Consider the following 20,400-nt stretch of genomic DNA (forward strand, 5'->3'; position numbering starts at 1 on the left):
TTCCAGCTGCTGCGCGTATTCTTGGGCTAGTCTACCGTCTTGTAGCCGCCCAATATTAAGCCGTGGCGTCCGACTTCGGCGCGTGTTGTACACCGTCGAGAGTTTTGAGCGCAGGCATACTGCAACGAGGTAGTGGTCGGATCCAACATTCGCACTGCGGTAAGTGCGGACGTTCGTGATGTCGGAGAAGAATTTACCGTCGATTAGAACGTGGTCGATTTGGTTTTCCGTTTCTTGGTTAGGTGATCTCCATGTGGCCTTGTGGATATTTTTGCGGGGAAAGAAGGTGCTTCGGACTACCATTCCGCGGGAGGCTGCGAAGTTTATGCATCGTTGGCCGTTGTCATTCGATACGGTGTGCAGACTATCCGGTCCGATGACCGGTCTATACATTTCCTCCCTTCCTACCTGCGCGTTCATGTCACCGATGACGATTTTGACGTCCCGCAGTGGGCATCCATCGTATGTCTGCTCCAGCTGTGCGTAGAACGCTTCTTTCTCGTCGTCGGGTCTCCCTTCGTGTGGGCAGTGCACGTTGATGATGCTATAGTTGAAGAAACGGCCTTTAATCCTCAGCTTGCACATCCTTGCGTTGATTGGCTGCCACCCAATCACGCGTTGGCGCATCTTACCCAGCACTATGAAGCCGGTTCCCAGCTCGTTGGTGGTGCCGCAGCTTTGGTAGAAGGTAGCCGCCCGATGCCCGCTTTTCCACACTTTCTGTCCTGTCCAGCAAATCTCCTGCAGCGCCACGACGTCGAAGTTGCGGGGATGTAATTCATCGTAGATCATCCTGTCGCAACCTGCGAAACCTAGCGACTTGCAGTTCCATGTTCCAAGCTTTCAATCGTGATCCTTTATTCGTCGCCTAGGTCTTTGCCGATTATATCGAGTCGCATTATCTCTTATATTGTTCGTAATTATTGGTTTTCTAGGCGGATTATTGGGCCTGCGCAAACCTCCTGTCTCGCCGGAGGGCCATCGTGTCAGGGCTGTTTAGCGTCCCACCTAACATCAGGTCTTGGGCTTGTGCGCTTTGAGCGGCACACGGTCGCTTTGGCGGAGCCTACTTGCGGATACATGCAGCTTTTTATAGAGGTTTAACAGGGCCCACTGTCAAACCCCACCACATCCTAGGCAGGCGCCACAACTCGCAGATGGCCTGGGGAGGGATCGTCAAGCCCTTGGACATAGTCCCTGCTGCCCCTGCTTTGATTTGTTACGAGTCAGAATTTGAAGATCAGCTTTCAACAAATTCTTTTGCTGGCCATTGCATTGGAAAGGCAAATAAGCTGCAATGAAGGAAAATTGACCAAAATTTGTTTCAACAGAAACTCCCAAGGTTTCAAAAACTTTGGTTTCAAACGAAGAAAATAATTCATGTTTGATACGTCTATTAATGACAATGGCGACCCCACCACAGGCGCTGTCAAGACGATCATTTCTGTAGATAAAATAGTTTGGATCTCTTTTAATGGAGAGTCCTGGTTTTAAATACGTTTCTGTTATAATGGCAATATGCACATTATGAACTGTTAGGAAGTTGAACAATTCATCTTCCTTACCCTTTAGAGAGCGGGCATTCCAATTTAGAACTTTCACACAATTATTTAGATCCATTAAAACGGAGTCCGATAACAATTTTTTGTGTGTACTTTATACCAACCTGAACAGCTTCTGGTATGGTATTTGCTTTGAACATTGCTTCAATCATGTGATGCAATTGTTCAGTTAAAAAATCAAAATCGGAAGCAGTCATGCTACCTGAATCGGCAACATTACCATTATTTTCCGTTGGGACATGGGTATAAACCTCATTTTGAGAAGAGAAATTTTGTCTACCAGCAGCGATGTTTGCATACGTAGGTACATTGGAAAAATTGGAATTTACTGAAGTGCTTGCTACCCGTTGACGAGCGGCAAAATTTGTTTGTGAATTGTGGTGGGTATGAATTGCTCGACCGGTAACTGGTTTCGACATTTGAGCGTTTGAAAAATTTCTACCCGTCGAATCTGGGATTCGATTGGAATTTCCCTTCATCAATTTTTCACGGGAATTCAAAACTTTTTTGCGTGAAGGGCATTCCCAGAAATTGGATTTATGATTGCCCCCACAATTTGCACATTTAAATTTATTGGAATCTTCTCTCACAGGACATGCGTCCTTGGCGTGAGAGGTTCCACCACAAATCATGCATTTAGCATCCATGTGACAATGTTTGGTTCCATGACCCCACTTTTGGCACTTACGGCACTGGGTGGGGTTTTGGAAATTTCCCCCTGGCCTGCGTAAATGTTCCCATGTAACACGGACATGAGACATAATACAGGCCTTTTGCAAACTTTTAATATTATTTAGTTCACTTTTGTTAAAATGAACTAAATAAAATTCTTGAGAAATGCCCCTCTGGGAAGCACCAGAGTGGGATTTCTTTTTCATCTTAATTACTTGGACTGGTGAAAATCCAAGTAATTGAGAAATTTCAATTTCAATCTCATCCAGTGATTTATCATCACTGGGGAGACCTTTCAAGACGATTTTGAACAATCGCTCAGTTTTGTCGTCGTATGTGAAGAATTTATGGCGCTTCTCAGTTAAATACTGAAGAAGACGTTTGCGATCGTCAAAGGATCCCGGCAAAACGCGGCAGTCACCCTTCCTAGCAATCTGAAATGAAACCTTGATCCCCTGAAGGTTACTCAAAATCTCATTCCGGAAGCCAGAAAACTCGGCAACAGATACCACAATTGGCGGAATCCTTTGCTTTCTCGCATGAATCGAATCACCTGGGCTAGAGGTATATTCGATTTGCTCAATTTCATTGCTCAGTTCGATTGGAGAAGAATTATTTCCGATATTAGAGTTAGAAGGAATATCTGAATTCTCCAGCTTCCTTCTATTTTTTCCGCGCTTTGGCAGGACGGTCTTGAAACCTTGTTTCTTTGAAGGAAGTGGAGAGTTCAGAGACTCCCCCTTCCTCTTGTTTTTATTAATGCTCATGGCTAAGCGTGGAGACGTGACCTTCTAAGAGGTTTTTTCCCAGAACGGTGTCCCTGCAGGATTACCACCACTTGTCGGAATTTTACTTCCGCAAACGGGTCCAACGTAAAACGAAGGCACGGGTCCTTGCAAAGATCGTAATGGGATCAGTGGGTACAAATAGCGCTAAGAAGCACCGTTGAAATTAAAATAGCTTCGGGTAGTATTAAAAACTTCCTTCCGCAAAGAGAGAAAGAACCGCACAGCACGAAAGCACGGTGCGGTCTGACTTCGCACTCCTAATTTCTGAATTCGCACTACCCACTTTCCACAGTAAGAAGTGGGCAATAAGTAGTGAGAAGTGAGACGTCTCACTTTTCATACCTCGTTTCTCACTTTTCAAATGACTATTCGGCCCAATCAACATTTCGGGCAAATGACCTCTTCTTCTTCTTCTTCTTCTTCTTCTTCTTCTTATTGGCATTACATCCCTACACTGGGACAGAGCCGCCTCGCAGCTTAGTGTTCATTAAGCACTTCCACAGTTATTAACTGCGAGGTTTCTAAGCCAAGTTACCATTTTTGCATTCGTATATCATGACATGAGGCTAACACGATGATACTTTATGCCCAGGGAAGTCGAGACAATTTCCAATCCAAAAATTCGTTCATAGTTCTTATTGCAATATTTTCCAATGCTGCTTCCCAGTACTAACAGTCATAAAATAGCAGCCTATATGAATGATCTTCTTCTTCTTCTTCATTGGCATTACATCCCCCACTGGGACATTGCCGCCTCGCAGCTTAGTGTTCATTCAGCACTTCCACAGTTATTAACTGCGAGGTTTCTAAGCCAAGTTACCATTTCTGCATTCGTATATCATGAGGCTAACACGATGATACTTTTATGCCCAGGGAAGTCGAGACAATTTCCAATCCGAAAATTGTCTAGACCGGCACCGGGAATCGAACCCAGCCACCCTCAGCTTGGTCTTGCTTTGTAGCCGCGCATCTTACCGCACGGCTAAGGAGGGCCCCTTATATGAATGATCGGGGTATGATATTGGACTCTTTTCAGTACGCCTCCGTGAGTTCCGAGTCAAGTACGAGACACTGAAGACGGCCTTACTTTTGAGGTCGAAATACGTATCTGTCAAGATACAATTAAGTGGTGGAATTCAATGGGATTGTATAAACTCGTCTTATGACAGGTGAAAACATTCCACTAAAAAGCTCAAAATAATTTTCTTATGCAAAATATATTCAATAACAACTATGAAATCGGGGGACGAGTAGCTACGGCTCTGAGGACTAGTCATACTAATCAGCCATATCTATCAAAATAATTCCGACATAATACACAGTGCACAACGTATATGTCGAAAAAGGATCAGATAGTCTAGAGTCATAAATTTGCTAAAACAAAAAAAGTGGTCAATGCCTCAACAAGGAGAACTTTTTCACGGCAGTTGCATACAAGTTAGTTCCTTATTGTTTTTACCTGTTTTATCCGCAAAATTTTGGTAAAATCTCCACTGAATAAATTAAAGCCTAACCTTTTCGGCCACGCGTCATCGCTAGTCACGCGCGCAGTCTCGCTGCTGTTATGTTCAACAAGCGTGTTTCCATTCGGCTGATTATGTACTTTTTGCCACGAGCAAGTCCTCCTCGGCTAGTAAATCACTGCCATTCGACATGGCTCTGGTTACTTAGAATCGTAAACGCTCGATATTTCTCTGAACACATCAAATAACTACCCTCGCCTACACCGAGCTACAGCCAGATGTCATTACGCCCGAAAGCTGAAATTTTCCGACATTTTAACCGGATCAGCACACCTAATGGAAGCAAAACATCACCCTCCAATGGTGATATACAACGGCTGGCGCACAAATGACCCGAACCAATGCGAATGATAAACTTTTTTTTAGCAAAATTTATGAGTGCACCACTCGCTGACTGCGTGATGCCTTCCAACAATCAGTTCCAAAGTCGTTGGCGGCCGCAACCAACCGAAGCCAGCAGCGTGGCCCCAGCGGCTTCGACTCTTCCAGATTCGCGCGACCAAAGCGAAGCAAAAAGCAACGCAACGATGACGCAATGTTGGTTAATTTCCATCACAAGCAAGCAACGCTCGGTTCCGATGCCTGTTGATTGCTCTTTCTTCGAATTGGCAGTGCTGGTCATAAAAAGAAATGATTAATGCTATCGAGGAACAAAAAAACTCGAGGATTGCACCATTTTTTTGTCGGCTTGCATTGTAAGCATTACGATTTTTCACGTTTGCTTCCATCGTCAAAACTTAGGAATAAACTTACGTTAAAAAGAAGACAATATATTTTTGTAAAGTATAGTATTGTTCCATTTTTCTCAACATTAAATTGTATCTAAAGCTGATTAATCATTTATTCTTTAATGTGTAATAGATATTAAAATTAGTTCAAGTAATGCATTCTTTGCTATGAACATTATTTATCCGTTTTGCCTTTGTTGTACACTGAAAGTATCGAAGGACTATACGTTTTTAAGCATCATGTTCGTTCTTAACGCTTTCATACGAATCAAGGCCTTGATGCTTGTCATATTTTGAACTTCTTAACTGTTTAGTAGAAGCTTAAAGGTTTAATTATAAATGTGTACCTATTTAGCATCAAAATAGTATTTGACAAAAAAGTAATCATAAATTGGTATGTGGAAGAAGCCCTCATTGAAAAAATGAAATGAAAAAGCACACCTTGTTACCGAAACTGGGAAAGCACTGTGTTCAAAAGCAAGGAAGAAGGTGGAATTGGCAAGCGTCCCACAACAGCTGTGGCTGGGAGACTGCATGGTTACACCTCCGCACCACAACGCTGCCGTACATTCTGCTGAAATCCCATTCACACCGGTTTCCTGCACAGCCATAGCGAACAGTGAATAAGCAAGCACTGACACAGACCTTGAATTCAATTCCTGATGGCGCAAGTACCTACCAAGACAATGGCCGTGGAAAGTGCCTCAACATGACATCATCGAAATTTGGCCAAAACCCTTGCATAAGCATTGGGATTTTACTCACCGGTCAGAATCCCAACCGTTCGTCGTTCACCACCTCACCGCTATATGCACTTCCGCAGCTTTCGTCTTCGTCCTTGCTGGACAACTCACCGCACTTGACTGACTACGACTGTAAACTGGCGATATTCCAAACATCCACCTGACCAGACAATAAAATGACGAGTATCGATGCTCCCGATCGCCGTTTTGTGTGTCTCGCACTTATCACCACACCGCGGAAACCCTTTCGCACTCCCGCACAAAAATTATCCCGCGCGCACGTCTTCCTCTAGCTCAAGAATCAACACGGCGCGTTGCATCACCGACTGACGACTGCCTTATCTGCGCAGGGAACGTCTTCTTCGGCAATAACCGATTGAAGGAAAGCCAACAATTGCCACTGCCCCTAATCGCTATCATTGCCGCGCGCGTTATTAGGTGCGAATCACCTTCACCTCTCTGCTCACCTGCCACGCTGCCTGACTGGTCCGATTCTGGCGATTTCACTCCGGTATTGGTATTTGTATTGCTATCGGAATCAGATATACACACGCTGCCGGTCCGGCATAGAATCCGTCCGTCGATCGACTGAGTAAACAATCAAGGTTAGCAGCGCACTAATCACGCGAATCCGTGCTTGTGTTTTAGAGATATGATGACGACAACGACACAAACTGCGCGGCCCAGTTTTGGGGCGACCACTTCGGATGGGTGCTACAGTGAGACTGAGAATGCCGGATCGGACGCCCGCCACCCAACCGAAGAAAATGAAAAGCGAGTGCGAACGAAAGTCGAAGGAGAGTTTGACCGGCAGCGGCATAATGCTTTGTTTGGGGCGGTGGGTGGATGACGATACGGCGAGTGCGGTGTGTTTAGGATGCTTTGGTCGAGTTCGCGACGACGACGACGACGTTTGTAGATTTGGGCTGCAAGCGGAAACGATTTGCTGATGAGTGCAAAAATTCGAATTAATTTTGCGCGTTTGTTTGCGATGTCTTTGGGTCGGTGTGTGCAACGTTGAACGGCCAAATGTGGTGAGACTCTGCTCGCGTTCAATCGCTGAAACGAGAGCACTGAAGCGGAAATTCGCGCTGCTGATGCGGCGACGGCGACTGCCAAAAGTCTATGCATTCGAAGCGACATGACGAGACGGTTAAGTTGCTTAGGGTGGTTGTGCACCAATTAATATTCAAGTTGAAAAACTTTCCACTTATACGCTATTTATAAATTACGAAAACTGATAAGGCTTAATAAATAAGACTGGGGGGGAATGCGAAAATTTCGAAATTCAAATGACCAAAAACCTGGGCCTTTGGTGGCGACTCAACTATGACGTCCACTACTTTTTGATAATTCTAGACAATAACATAAGAGCTAACCGCGGTGGAGGTTGATACTCGGATTCTGATGGCTTTTCCGCAAACGTGACCTTTAAGTGGTCTTTTTTTTTTTTTTTCTTGAGCAAGGGTAAACGGAAATCTGCAACCAGACACCTGAGGAGGTACTCAGGTAGTGTGGGGATGGGTATGTCATGTAGCTCTTACCCGATCCACTAAAACCAAAACCCTTTCGCCAGTCCGTACCCCCGGCCCGCAATTAAGCAATACATCAGGGGGGGACTATTGAGAACGCTCACGCCTATGCTAACGCACTTGACGTCAATACACACAACATCGACTTCAAGGGTGGCTACCTCACCACCCGTCGATCGCAAGCTATGATAGTAACCTAACGGACCGTATCATAATCTCACGTTGGAGACGAGCACCCCGACAACAACCACCGCGCGTGAACCGCAATGACCTCTATATCTACATACTGAGGTCCCCGCAGCCCACCCGCGACATGTTGGTTGTCGGGGTGAGCAAAGTGTTCACTGCATCACAGGTGCCCTTACTGCACACGTTGGTTTTGTTCAAGACGCCACCACCGCTGCAGTTTCGACATAATCTGTTGAGATGCTGTGTTCACCGCATTCCATATATCTTCCTCCCGGCACATCCTCTCGACGAGGTTGTCCGGGGTTGTATCCATACCACTAATAAGCAGCATGGCATTGTGTTCTATCTCGAATCGCGGGCATGCGAACATCACATGCTCTGCCGATTCTACCTCACCTACACATTCAGGACACTCCGCAGAATCTGCAAAGCCAAACCTGTGTAGGAATTTCTTAAAGCAGCCATGTTCAGACAACACCTGTGTTAGGTGGAAGTTGACTTGACCATGCTTCCTATCAACCCAGTTGGACACATCTGGAATCAGTCTGTGGGTCCAACGACCTTTTGACTGCGGTGTCCCATGCTCTTTGCCATTTAAGCAACGAAACTGCTCTCTTGACACGTCGCACTTGCACCGAGTCCCTTTCGTTGTAGCACTCCACATCCTCCTCTAAGAGTATGTCGATCGGCATCATTCCAGCTATAACGCACACCGCCTCATATGATATGGTGCGATATGCGCTCGCGACACGTAAACACATCAGCCGGTGTACTCTGATCAATTTCTTTACATTGTACTCGGCTTTTAGTGCTACGGCCCATGCCGGCACGCCATAACGGATGATAGACAATGCTACGCCAGCTATCAGCCTACGCACTTGACTATGCACCGCCGATCCGTTGGACATCATTCGTGATAAAGATTTTATCGCCAATGAAGCCCGCTGACATGCATAATCGACGTGGCTCGTAAAATTGAGCTTATCATCGATCATCACGCCCAGATGCTTGAGAGACCTCACGGAGTTAACTGTGCAGGTCCCTACTCTTATCCTCGCCTGTTGCAGCCCATGACGGTTATGCACTACCACGACTTCCGTCTTGTGATGTGCAAGGGACAACCGCCTCGAGTTGAGCCATTCCTCCACTCTGCCAATCGCGTATGAAGCCTTCAGTTCGACTTCGTCGAGAGTGTCTCCTGTTACCTCCAGCATTACGTCATCCGCGAAGCCTTCTATTTTCACACTGGCCGGGAGACTTAGGCGTAATACTCCATCGTACATAATATTCCACAGAACCGGTCCGAGGATCGATCCGTGTGGAACACCCGCAGACACTACGATCGACTTTTGATCAGCATCAGTGTCGTATAACAGCACCCTGTTCTGAAAATAACTTTCCAGTATCCTGCACAGGTAATCCGGAACTCTCAATCGGTGCAGGGAGTAAGCAATTGCTGCCCAGCTAGCATTGTTAAACGCGTTTTTTACATCAAGTGTAATCAACGCGCAGTACCTAATACCTCTTCTGTTTAAACCTCTCGCTATCTTGGCTGTATCCGTTACCGCTCGAAATGCTTCGATGGTAGAACGGCCCTAACGGAAGCCATACTAGTTGCTGGATAAGCCACCAGCACACTCTGTATAAGCCGACAATCTATTCAGAATGACCCTCTCTAGCAGCTTTCCAGCTGTGTCGAGTAGGCAAATTGGTCTGTATGCCGAAGGATCCCCCGGCTGTTTGCCAGGCTTCGGTAATAGCACCAATTTCTGCCGTTTCCATCGATCTGGGAAGTTTCCTTCGTCCATGCATCTCTGGAGGCAGCTCATGAACATATCTGGATTGGCAAGAATGGCGTGTTTAAGGGCCAGGTTTGGAATACCATCCGGGCCTGGCGCCTTATTGAGCTTAAGTTTTCTTGCGGCTACGATAAGCTCTTCGTTAGTCACTAGCGGTACCACGTCAACTGACTCGGACGGAGTAGCGGGCCAGTTCGATGATTCATGCCTCGGAAACAACCCGTCGACTATTTTGGCCAACATCCCCGGAGATTTCTCAGGTGGCGTGGTATTGGTCCTAGCCATCACCATCCTGTATGCATCTCCCCATGGATTGTCGTTTGCCATCCTGCACAGCCGCTCGAAGCAGGCTCTCTTACTACATTTGATCTCGTAGTTCAGAGCACTGCTCGCTGTCTGGAACACCCTGCGTCTCTCGACCTTATCAGCGTCTGTTCTGGCACGTCGCAGCCTTCTCTTTGCTCGAAGACAGGTTCTACGAAGGTCTGCAATTGTGTCAGTCCACCAGTACACAGGTTGCCGGTTTCCGGGAGGTTTGGTCCTCCTAGGCATCGTCACATCGCATGCACGGGTTAGTACATCGATTAACTCGTCGCCACTTAATCCCGTTGTTCGCGTCTCCCATCGTAGTGATTCCTCCAAGAGTTCTGGGTTGAACTGCGAGGTGCGCCATCCTAGATCGGCTTTGCCGATCCGCCTTGTGGTTTCTACGGGGATATACCGGATCATAAAACGAATTTCCTGATGATCGCTGGAGGTATGCCCCTCATGAACCTCCCATTCTGGCTCCACCGTCCATCCCGCGCTGCAGAAGGTCACATCGATGAATGAATCACCGTTCGGTCCCCTGAACGTTGGCACTTGGCCTTCATTCAGCAGGACTGAGATTTATCCGCAATCCAACTACCGTTACCGGTAGGGATGCGGTATGGATCGGACAGCAAAACTACATCAGCTTTACACACAGTAACCGACTGTTGTAGCAGCAATTGAGCCGCCTTGCAGTGGTTCAGATTCAGCTGTGTTACCTGCGTGTCTGGATCCTTCTAGAGGCCGGACAAGCCTGGACACCGGTGAGGTGTCTGTTGTCTGTACCCGGGGGACAGATCAGACACCTTGGTGCAGCCTGACAGGTGCGAGCTTGGTGGCCTTCAGCTCCACACCTACGGCATAGCTTACTGCGATCAGGTCCTTTACAGTCATAAGACTTATGACCGTTGCCAAGACACCTGAAACAGGTCTGAAGCGGTTGGCTTATACTTAGCGGACATACCGACCAACCCACTTTCAGTTTAGCCTTATCCATTACCTTCTTGGCCTCAGTCTGAGGTACTTGGAATGAGGCAAACTGCATTCCCGCGGAGCTTTTGCGTCAAAGAACCGTAGATTCCTGGATCTCGACATTGCACTGATCTCTCAGTGCGTCGACCAGGTCTCTAGCCTCGGTTACTTCATCCAGGCCCTTGCACTGGATGTTCGAAACTGGACATAGGGCTCTTACTTGAACCCCATCGCCCAGGACTTCCTCCGTCAACTTTTTGTACTCAGTACTCTTCTGAGCAGCATCCCGCTTCAAGACGAGAATCATCTCGCCTCTCCGCGTCCTTCGGATGCAGTTGACATCCTCTCCTAGGCCAGCGAGTTTGTCATTCACTCTCATGGCCTTCAAGACTTCGGCGTAGCTCTTGTCGTCAGTACTGACGATAATCGCCTCGCCTCTGTATTTACGCTTACCACTGACATTGTTATGCGCACCCGTCTCCTTCTGGGCTCTACCCTTCTTAACAGTGGCGCGTATCGCTCCGCCTGCCGCTTTCTCTGCCGCCTGCTGCCGTTGCCTTCTCGCCTTCTTGGGATTCACGACCTCCCTCCACGGTAGATCTTCCTCCCGGCGAGTTTCAGTGGTCCTCGATGGTGGAGGCACTGGGTTCACTGGCTTGGGATGGCCATCCTTCTGCTCGACCTTCTTCCTTTTCTCTGGCTTCGGGCTGCGGACTTCTCGACAGCTGCTTTCAGGTTCGCCTCCTGCGTAACCTTACTCAGCTTCAGGGTCGCCCCTGTTACAGCCATCCTTTTGCGGAGTTCCTCGACCTGGCTCTCCGCCAGTCGTTTGCCCTCGGACAGGAGACGAATTTTCGATTCTGCCTCCTCTTTGTCCTTATCCGCCTGCTTCCGCTCCTTGACAAGTTTGCGGAGCTCTCTCTCCGCACTCTTGCTGGCCTCTAGTAGGGACCTCCACTCCGATTTGGCCTCAACTACTAGGGCACAGAGAACCTGCACAGCAAGTTTCAGATCTTTGCTGTACTTAACCCGGTTGTCTAGGAACGACATAATCACGTCGGATACCTCCGTGACTACCTCCATCGTGTGACCACCGCGTTCTTCGTGGTTCGCCATCACAGATTTGATGGGTCAGGGTGGGGCCGTCCATCTTCACTTCAACCGGCACCTCCTCAGACCCTCCACGGGCTTCTCCATCGCCTTCCCCCGGCGATCTTTGGGGAGACCTTTCAAGGCCGCTACGTCTGGTGAAAGGGTTCTCCTTACCACCATTCGCCTCACCTGCATCCCTCGACGTTTTGTGTTTTGTGTTGTTAGAATTCATCGCTGTTGGGTCCCTCTTGCGGCTGCTGTCGAATCCTGCTGGTGTAGTCGCCTTCGCGATCCCATGGTTATCTATACATACCTTGCGGCATGCAGGGAGGCCATGCGAGGGTTGACACTTTCGTGTTCAGAGCCAGATCAGCGCTAGTCAGGGAAAAGCATCTGAGTCTACTCCCACTCAGCTGCCAGCTGAGCGACAGGATTGTACCGCGTGCTACAAGGCCCGCCACGGTTTTAGGGGACGGAAGAGAGCCTGGCCATTAGCCCATTCGCCGTTTCAGGTCGGTGTCACCCGGCCTTACTAAGAGAATAGAATAACCAGACTACCAGCCTTCGCTTTCACAATATCTCAATATCCAAAAACAAGACCAATAACATGCAACCACCCAGACAACCATAATGCATGCATAATAGAATTGTTTTTCTGTTATGCGATGCATATGCACACAAATTTCATCGCTTACCAGTCGCGGAAACGCTTTTTGCGTACAAAAGTGGAGGCGATATATGTGTATTTCTTATCCGACGTTGCACGGCAGTGTATGCGATATGCACGATTTTTATGCGAGTTTGTTCGTTATACATTGCGATGGAGTTTGTGATAACAAACTCTGTTTGACAGAAAATCCGATTTCATTTGAGTCGGAATATGCGATGTCAACATATGAAGCTGGAATAAACTCGCAAAATAGCCTACTGTGCGGGGAAGTTTATAAATAAACTTATGAGCTTCGCACCACAATGCGATTTTGATGAAATTTGGATCGGTAAACGATTTTAATCGTACATTCTTATGCGATGTGTGGTTGTCTGGGCAGTATACCATAATCAGGATCTTACTGGGATCAATCCTGATGTGCCAATGGCACTCCCTGGGCTTGTGCTTTTGAAGCGGCACACAGTTGCTTTGATAGAGTCTGCTTACGGGCACTTGTGGTTTTTTGGGAGGGATTTTAGCAGAGCCCACTGCTAAATCCCACCACGCCCTAGGCAGTTCTCCCTGACTCACAGACAGCTGGGGAGGGGTCGACAAGCCCTTGGACATGGTCCCTGCTGCCCCCAAGTGGTCTTGTTGTGTAGGGGTTATCACGCCTATCTAGAGAGTAGGAGGTTGAGGGTTCGAGTCCCTCCAAGACACGTGGATTCTTTTTCGCAAATTTCATATCAATTTGTCCATTTCGAAACATGTGCTGTGCATATGCACAGCCAAAATATTTAACAAAAAAATGGTTTTCGTACGGCCGAGTTTCCGAATAATATGCAATTAATTATAAGACAATAAAATATGTCAAATAAGACAAATAATGATATGGAAATGCTAATATCATCTTCCAAACTTAGACGTACATGTTCATGATAGAATAAGAGGCGAAAGTATACAATTGATAGTTCCGTTAGGATACGGCAGGCATAAAGAATGTTTTTTATAGGAATCGATTTAAAAGCGAGCGGTATCAGGTATCAGAACGTCGGCTCAGGAGGCACGTTCCCCTCAATTTGGGAGATTTGTACCATCGCCTTCACTGGCCTTTCCCATCATTTACCTGACGAAAAGGAAGTGAAAAAGGGAAAGGAAGAGGACGAGTTGGAAAGGAGAATGGAACAGGTTTCTGGAGAGGAGGATATATTCAATAATACATACAAACGATGCATTTCAGTGGCGTAGCCACGGGGGTGGTTTTGGGTATAAAACCCCCCCCAGAGACAAAATTTTTGGAAGAAAATTTTTTTTTCGAAAAAAAAAATGTTCAGAAAACCCCCCCCAGACCAATTTTCTGGCTACGCAACTGATGCATTTTATAGGCATTTTTTACCCTAGCGGTAAGACGCGCGGTTTTAAAGCAAGACCATGCTGAGGGTGGCTGGGTTCGATTACCGGTGCCGGTCTAGGCAATTTTCGGTTTGGAAATTGTTTCGACTTCCCTGGGAATAAAAGTATCGTCGTGTTAGCCTCATAATATACGAATGCAAAAATGGTACCTTGGCTTAGAAACCTCGCCGTTAATAACTGTGGAAGTGCTGAATGAACACTATGCTGGGGGGCGGCAATGTCTCAGAGTAAAATGCAATGGAACGCGAAGCATAAAATATACTAGATAAGTCACACAATGCGAATGCATATGATATACACACTTAATTTTATTCACCGGGCTCGGTTACCAGATTACCGATTTCTCAACAGCTGAGTTCTCGGTACCTACCTCGGTAAAAAGTTCAATTCATTACCGAGGTCTCGGTTCTTAGCGTTTGGTGGCGAAATGTCAATTATTACTGAGCACTCGGTAAAACACTACCGATTGATCTGCAAAAAAAAGTACGGAATGCGGTTATGAAAAATACCGAATAAATTGTAAAAATTGATTTCTTTTTTCATCGCTTTTTTTAATATCAGAAATGATAAATCAAAACATTTTTTTTATTCATTTTTTTTATTCATTCATATTTATTATTATAAATTATATTCATTCATACTCGGTCAACCAGAATGGGCGATTAATGAAGTTGGAATTTTCTCGCGATCCTCATGTTAAATTTAGCTTCGCTTATGGTACCCCAGCTTTGATTAAAGCACTTCTATATCAAAATTAGGTATAACACACGGATTTCGTGAAAACCCCGGCTTCATTAGTTGCCGATTCCGCTGAAACATTAAAAATATTTCCGGCCTATGGTATAATCCCGTTTATAAAAATGGTGAGGACATGCAGGCATTCATCTGAAATTGGAGAATATAAATTATCAAAGTAAATCAACACAAGAAAGATTTTTACTTACCAGAACTATGATTAAATTTGCCTAACGAATTGAACAAATATAACAAGTAGCATATATTTCTTCCAAAAAATCAGAAATCTCCAAATCCAGGCTATTTTCACTTCACAAATATGGCGTCAGAGCGGCACGTGATCTAAACTGAGGGCTCGGTATTCATTTTACCGAGTACTCAGTGAAGTGCTTTGGATTTACTGAACGATCGGTTTTTTTTGACAAGTATGGGAAGAACAGAGTTGATCGGTAATGTATATTCCCGAAGCTCAGTATTAAACTTTAAACTACCGAGGCATCGGTAGAAATTATTGCAGAAATCAGTAAATTACCCACAATTAACTGAGCTCTCGGTTGAAATTTTATTTTACCGTATAAAACCAGTAAAAATATTTACCGAGCTGCAATTCTCGATCTAAGTGTGTACTATTTATAGAAAACTCAATTATGTAGGCTCACACGCATTAAACTAGGGACTAAAAAGAGGTGTCACAAAAACACTGTAACAATAGACTAACGTCAAAGACGAAACCCAGAGTGCACTGTAACAAACGCATAAAGCGAATCCATGTAGGTGACAATTTATTGAAAAACTAAGTAAAAACATATTCATAACCCTACCCTTATTTAACCTCACGTTGAGATTGAACAAGAGTAGCCGAAGCCGAACGTCAAAGACGAAACACAGAGTACCCTGTGAAAAACGCATAATGCTAATCCATATAGGTGACAATTTGGTGGAAGTACATGTTCATGATAGAATAAGAGGCGAAAGTATACAATTGATAGTTCCGTTAGGATATGGCAGGCATGAAAAATATTTTTTATAGAAATCGATTTGAAAGCGAGTGGATGGCAATATTTGTGATGGCATATATCGCACGACCATCCTTCTGCCAAACTTCCGTATGAAGTGGAAGAGAAGAGTATCAGTGTGGATGCTGATATTTCTGCACTGGCAAAAGAAAGGTGGATTGATTTTCTCATATACCATCTCGTGCGGAAAGGGTTTCTATCGACGAGTACTGTCTCTAAATTTATTTATTTTTTGTCTTTATTATCGAGACTTTCAGCCCGAGGCTGGCTCGTCTCGTTAACTGTCTCTAAATTTCTAATATGACATCAGCATCTAGTCGAATAGGATTTTTATTGCGCAGTTCTGTTTTCTCCATGCGTCCGTCTCGTCGCAGCTTACTGAGCTGCCTCGGAGAGAACAAAGCAGAGAAAGGCACTGCTGCTGTACCAACAACAGCTGAATTGATGGATGCCCCCACCAGGGTTAGTACACTAATTCAATTCAATAAGACAAATAAGACAAATAAGACAAATAAGACATAAAAGACGAAACTAATAAGACAAATAAGACAAAAAAGACAAATAAGACAAATAATACAAATAAGACAAATACAGTGAACTCTCGCTAATTCGATGCTATGTAACTCTATATTTTCTCTTACTTGATAAAATTAAAAGTCCCTTGAATTTTACATACTGCGTTACCTCCCTTACTCGATATTCTCTAAGTCGAAGTAATTTCCCAAAGCATTTTCATCTCGCTAGCTCGATGTTGTCAGAATCAGTTTTACGAGACGAGCCAACCCAGGGCTGAAAGTCTCGCTAATAAAGACAAAAAAAAAGAATCAGTTTACATGCACAATCTATACGATGTCGGGCCATTTGGCCGAATGTCGTTTGGCCGAAAGTTAGAAAACTTAAATTGTGAATAATGAGTAGCAGGAATTACATGAAATGTGCAGCAAGAAGTGAGGCATGAGACATTTCGCACATCTCATAATAGGAAATCGGAAGAGAATAGTGAAAAGTGATAAGTGATATGTGAAAAGTGAGAAGTAAGAATTGAGAAGTGGAAAGTAAGAAGTTAGAAGTGAGAAATATGAGAACTGTAAAGTGAGAAGTGGAAAGTGAGAGGTGAAAAGTGAAAAATAATAAGTGAGAAGCGAAAAGTAAGAAGTGAGAAGTAACGAATTCAAAGTGAGAATTTTTGTGGCTTTATTTAGATGTTTTTTATTCGAAATGAGAAGTGAGAAAAGAAAAGTATTCCCTTTTAACTAGTAAATTGTGAAAAGTGAGAAGTGATAAGTAAGAAGTATGAAGTAAGAATTGAGAAGTTAGAAGGGAACAATGAGAAGGGAAAAGTGATAAGTGAGAACTGTGGAGTAAGGAGTGAAAGGTGAAAAGAGAGAGGTGAAAAGTAAGAAGTCAGAAGTGATAAGATAAGAAGTGAGAAGTGACAAATTCGAAGTGAGAAGTGATAAATTCGAAGTGAGAATTGTGAAGTGAGATGTGAGAAACGAAAAGTGAAATGTGAGAAAGAAAAGAAAAACAAAAAGTGAAAAGTGAGAAGAAAAAAGTGTGAAGTGAGAAGTAAGAATTGAGAAGTGGAAAATGAGAGGTACGGAATTAGATGTGAAAAATTTGAGAAGTGAGAGGTGAAAAGTGAGAAGTGAAAAGTGAAAAATGAGAGTGAAAAAGTGAGAATTAAGAAGCGAGAAGTGAGAAGTGAAAAGTGAGTAGCAAGAAGTACGAAGTAAATGGTGAGAAAATAGAAGTGAGTAGTAAAAAGTGTAAAATTGAGAACTGAGGAGGAGAGGAACAAGTGAGTGAGAAGTTAAAAGTGAGGTGAAAATTGTATTTATTTTTTTAGATTAATCTTTTTTCTTCCTCGTCACTCTTTCTCCTTCGTTCCTAATTTCCTTGAGAAAATAGAAGTGAAAAATTTGTTAAGTAAGAGCTGCGAAATGAGAGGTAAAAATGAGTAGTAAAAAGTTAAAAGTGGGAAGTGCTGATTTTGAATATTTCGTTTCTCACTTATCAATTCTCACTTTTCACTATTAATTTCGAACATCTTACTCTTAACTTCACTTAATAAGGTAATCAATTTTAACTTTTCGGTCAAACGGAATTCGGCCAAATGGCATTCTGTCAAATGACCCTTAAGCATATTTCTACATGTTATGAAAAGTGTGTGATATTATAGAAGAAAAATATAAATGTGTTCTCTATCTCGATACCTCCCTAGCTCGATGGTCTCTTCAATATCGAGTAAGGCAAATATAATACATAAGACAAATAAGACAAATAGGACGAAACACAAATAAGACAAATAAGACAAACAAGACAAATAAGACAAATAAAACAAATCAAACGAATGGAACAAATGAAACAAATAAGACAAATAAGACAAATAAGACAAATAAGTTCAATCAAAGTTAATTGCCTATTTCCGGGGATTAAACCACCCGACTTGGACGTTAATTTACAATGTTATGGAAACTCATATGTGAATATGTACGTTATGTGGAAGATATTGATTTGAAAAATGTATTGGAGGTAACCACTTTCCCTTCGATGGGACTCGAACCCATGACCCTACAGTACGCTAGACTGGTGCTTTAACCAACTAAGCTACGAAGGACCTCCGTCGGCCTTCGCAACCTAGCGGCTACTGAACGAGCTCGAGATTCCCAAATTGGACGCATAGTCAAATCACTCGCAATCCATTTCTCAAGCCAATACTTCCACATGTGTATTGTACACGTCCACATTAGAGGAGCGTGAGTATTTAGAATGTCTGGCGGCTATACACATTCTTCATCAGCAACGGTACTGATCAAGTGAGGTTGTGTAAGCATTTGCCAGTCGGTCGTCAAGCTCAGACCCGACCGCATTGCGTAGGCAAGAGCACGCAACTCAGGTTCAGTTCAATCAAAGTTAATTGCCTATTTCCGGGGATTAAACCACCCGACTTGGACGTTAATTTACAATGTTATGGAAACTCATATGTGAATATGTACGTTATGTGGAAGATATTGATTTGAAAAATGTATTGGAGGTAACCACTTTTCCCTTCGATGGGACTCGAACCCATGACCCTACAGTACGCTAGACTGGTGCTTTAACCAACTAAGCTACGAAGGACCTCCGTCGGCCTTCGCAACCTAGCGGCTACTGAACGAGCTCGAGATTCCCAAATTGGACGCATAGTCAAATCACTCGCAATCCATTTCTCAAGCCAATACTTCCACATGTGTATTGTACACGTCCACATTAGAGGAGCGTGAGTATTTAGAATGTCTGGCGGCTATACACATTCTTCATCAGCAACGGTACTGATCAAGTGAGGTTGTGTAAGCATTTGCCAGTCGGTCGTCAAGCTCAGACCCGACCGCATTGCGTAGGCAAGAGCACGCAACTCAGGTTCAGTTCAATCAAAGTTAATTGCCTATTTCCGGGGATTAAACCACCCGACTTGGACGTTAATTTACAATGTTATGGAAACTCATATGTGAATATGTACGTTATGTGGAAGATATTGATTTGAAAAATGTATTGGAGGTAACCACTTTCCCTTCGATGGGACTCGAACCCTACAGTACCCTACAGTACGCTAGACTGGTGCTTTAACCAACTAAGCTACGAAGGACCTCCGTCGGCCTTCGCAACCTAGCGGCTACTGAACGAGCTCGAGATTCCCAAATTGGACGCATAGTCAAATCACTCGCAATCCATTTCTCAAGCCAATACTTCCACATGTGTATTGTACACGTCCACATTAGAGGAGCGTGAGTATTTAGAATGTCTGGCGGCTATACACATTCTTCATCAGCAACGGTACTGATCAAGTGAGGTTGTGTAAGCATTTGCCAGTCGGTCGTCAAGCTCAGACCCGACCGCATTGCGTAGGCAAGAGCACGCAACTCAGGTTCAGTTCAATCAAAGTTAATTGCCTATTTCCGGGGATTAAACCACCCGACTTGGACGTTAATTTACAATGTTATGGAAACTCAGACAAATAAGATAAACAAAAGAAAACGACAAATAAGACAAATAGAACAACTAAGACAAATAAAACAGATAAGACGCATTAGACAAACACTACACATATTTGAAATGAGACAAATTCCTTCAGCAATTCCTTTATATGTTTCGCGAGGAATTCTTCTGGATATTCCTTCAGGATTTTCTCCGGAAATTCCATCAAGAAATCTTCTCAAGAAAATCCACCGGATAATATTTTAGAAAATCCTCCGGATATTCCTCCAAAATTCCTAAGGATATATCTCCAGGAATTCCTCCGAATACTCTTCCAGATATTACTTCACATATTCCGCAAGAAATTCATCCAGATATTTCTCCAGGAATTCCCCGAATATTCCTCAAGGAATTCCTTCTCGTATTTCTCTATGAGTGCCTCCAAATACTCCTCCAGATATACCTCCAGGGCTCCAGGAATTCGTCCGGATATTCCACTAGGAACTCCTCCGGAATTCATCCGGATATTCCTCCAAATATTCCTTCGGATATTCCCCCGCGAATTCCTCTGGATAACCTCCAGGACCTGGGCCCTGGGGCCCTCCTTAGCCGTGCGGTAAGACGCGCGGCTACAAAGCAAGGCCATGCTGAGGATGGCTGGGTTCGATTCCCGGTGCCGGTCTAGGCAATTTTCGGATTGGAAATTGTCTCGACTTTCCTG

General features: G+C 44.5%; 1 protein-coding gene across 4 annotated transcripts in view; it reads right to left on the reverse strand.

Annotated features, from left to right (window-relative positions):
* LOC134205866 (uncharacterized) overlaps window positions 1-20,400 on the reverse strand; it is a 131,889-nt gene that overhangs the window by 71,782 nt on the left and 39,707 nt on the right. Inside the window, exon 1 of one of the 4 annotated variants that reach the window (XM_062681528.1) lies at window positions 6,484-6,760. The exons of 1 other annotated variant lie outside the window; for it this stretch is intronic. The gene's annotated coding sequence lies outside the window, so the exon portion shown is untranslated. Of the gene's footprint in view, window positions 1-5,952; window positions 6,761-20,400 lie in introns of those variants that run through there. 2 more of the 4 variants (XM_062681525.1, XM_062681526.1) reach the window with 2 other exon arrangements.

The sequence above is a fragment of the Armigeres subalbatus genome, chromosome 1 (assembly GCF_024139115.2).
Source record: "Armigeres subalbatus isolate Guangzhou_Male chromosome 1, GZ_Asu_2, whole genome shotgun sequence".
In the NCBI taxonomy this organism is placed as follows: Eukaryota; Metazoa; Arthropoda; class Insecta; order Diptera; family Culicidae; genus Armigeres; species Armigeres subalbatus.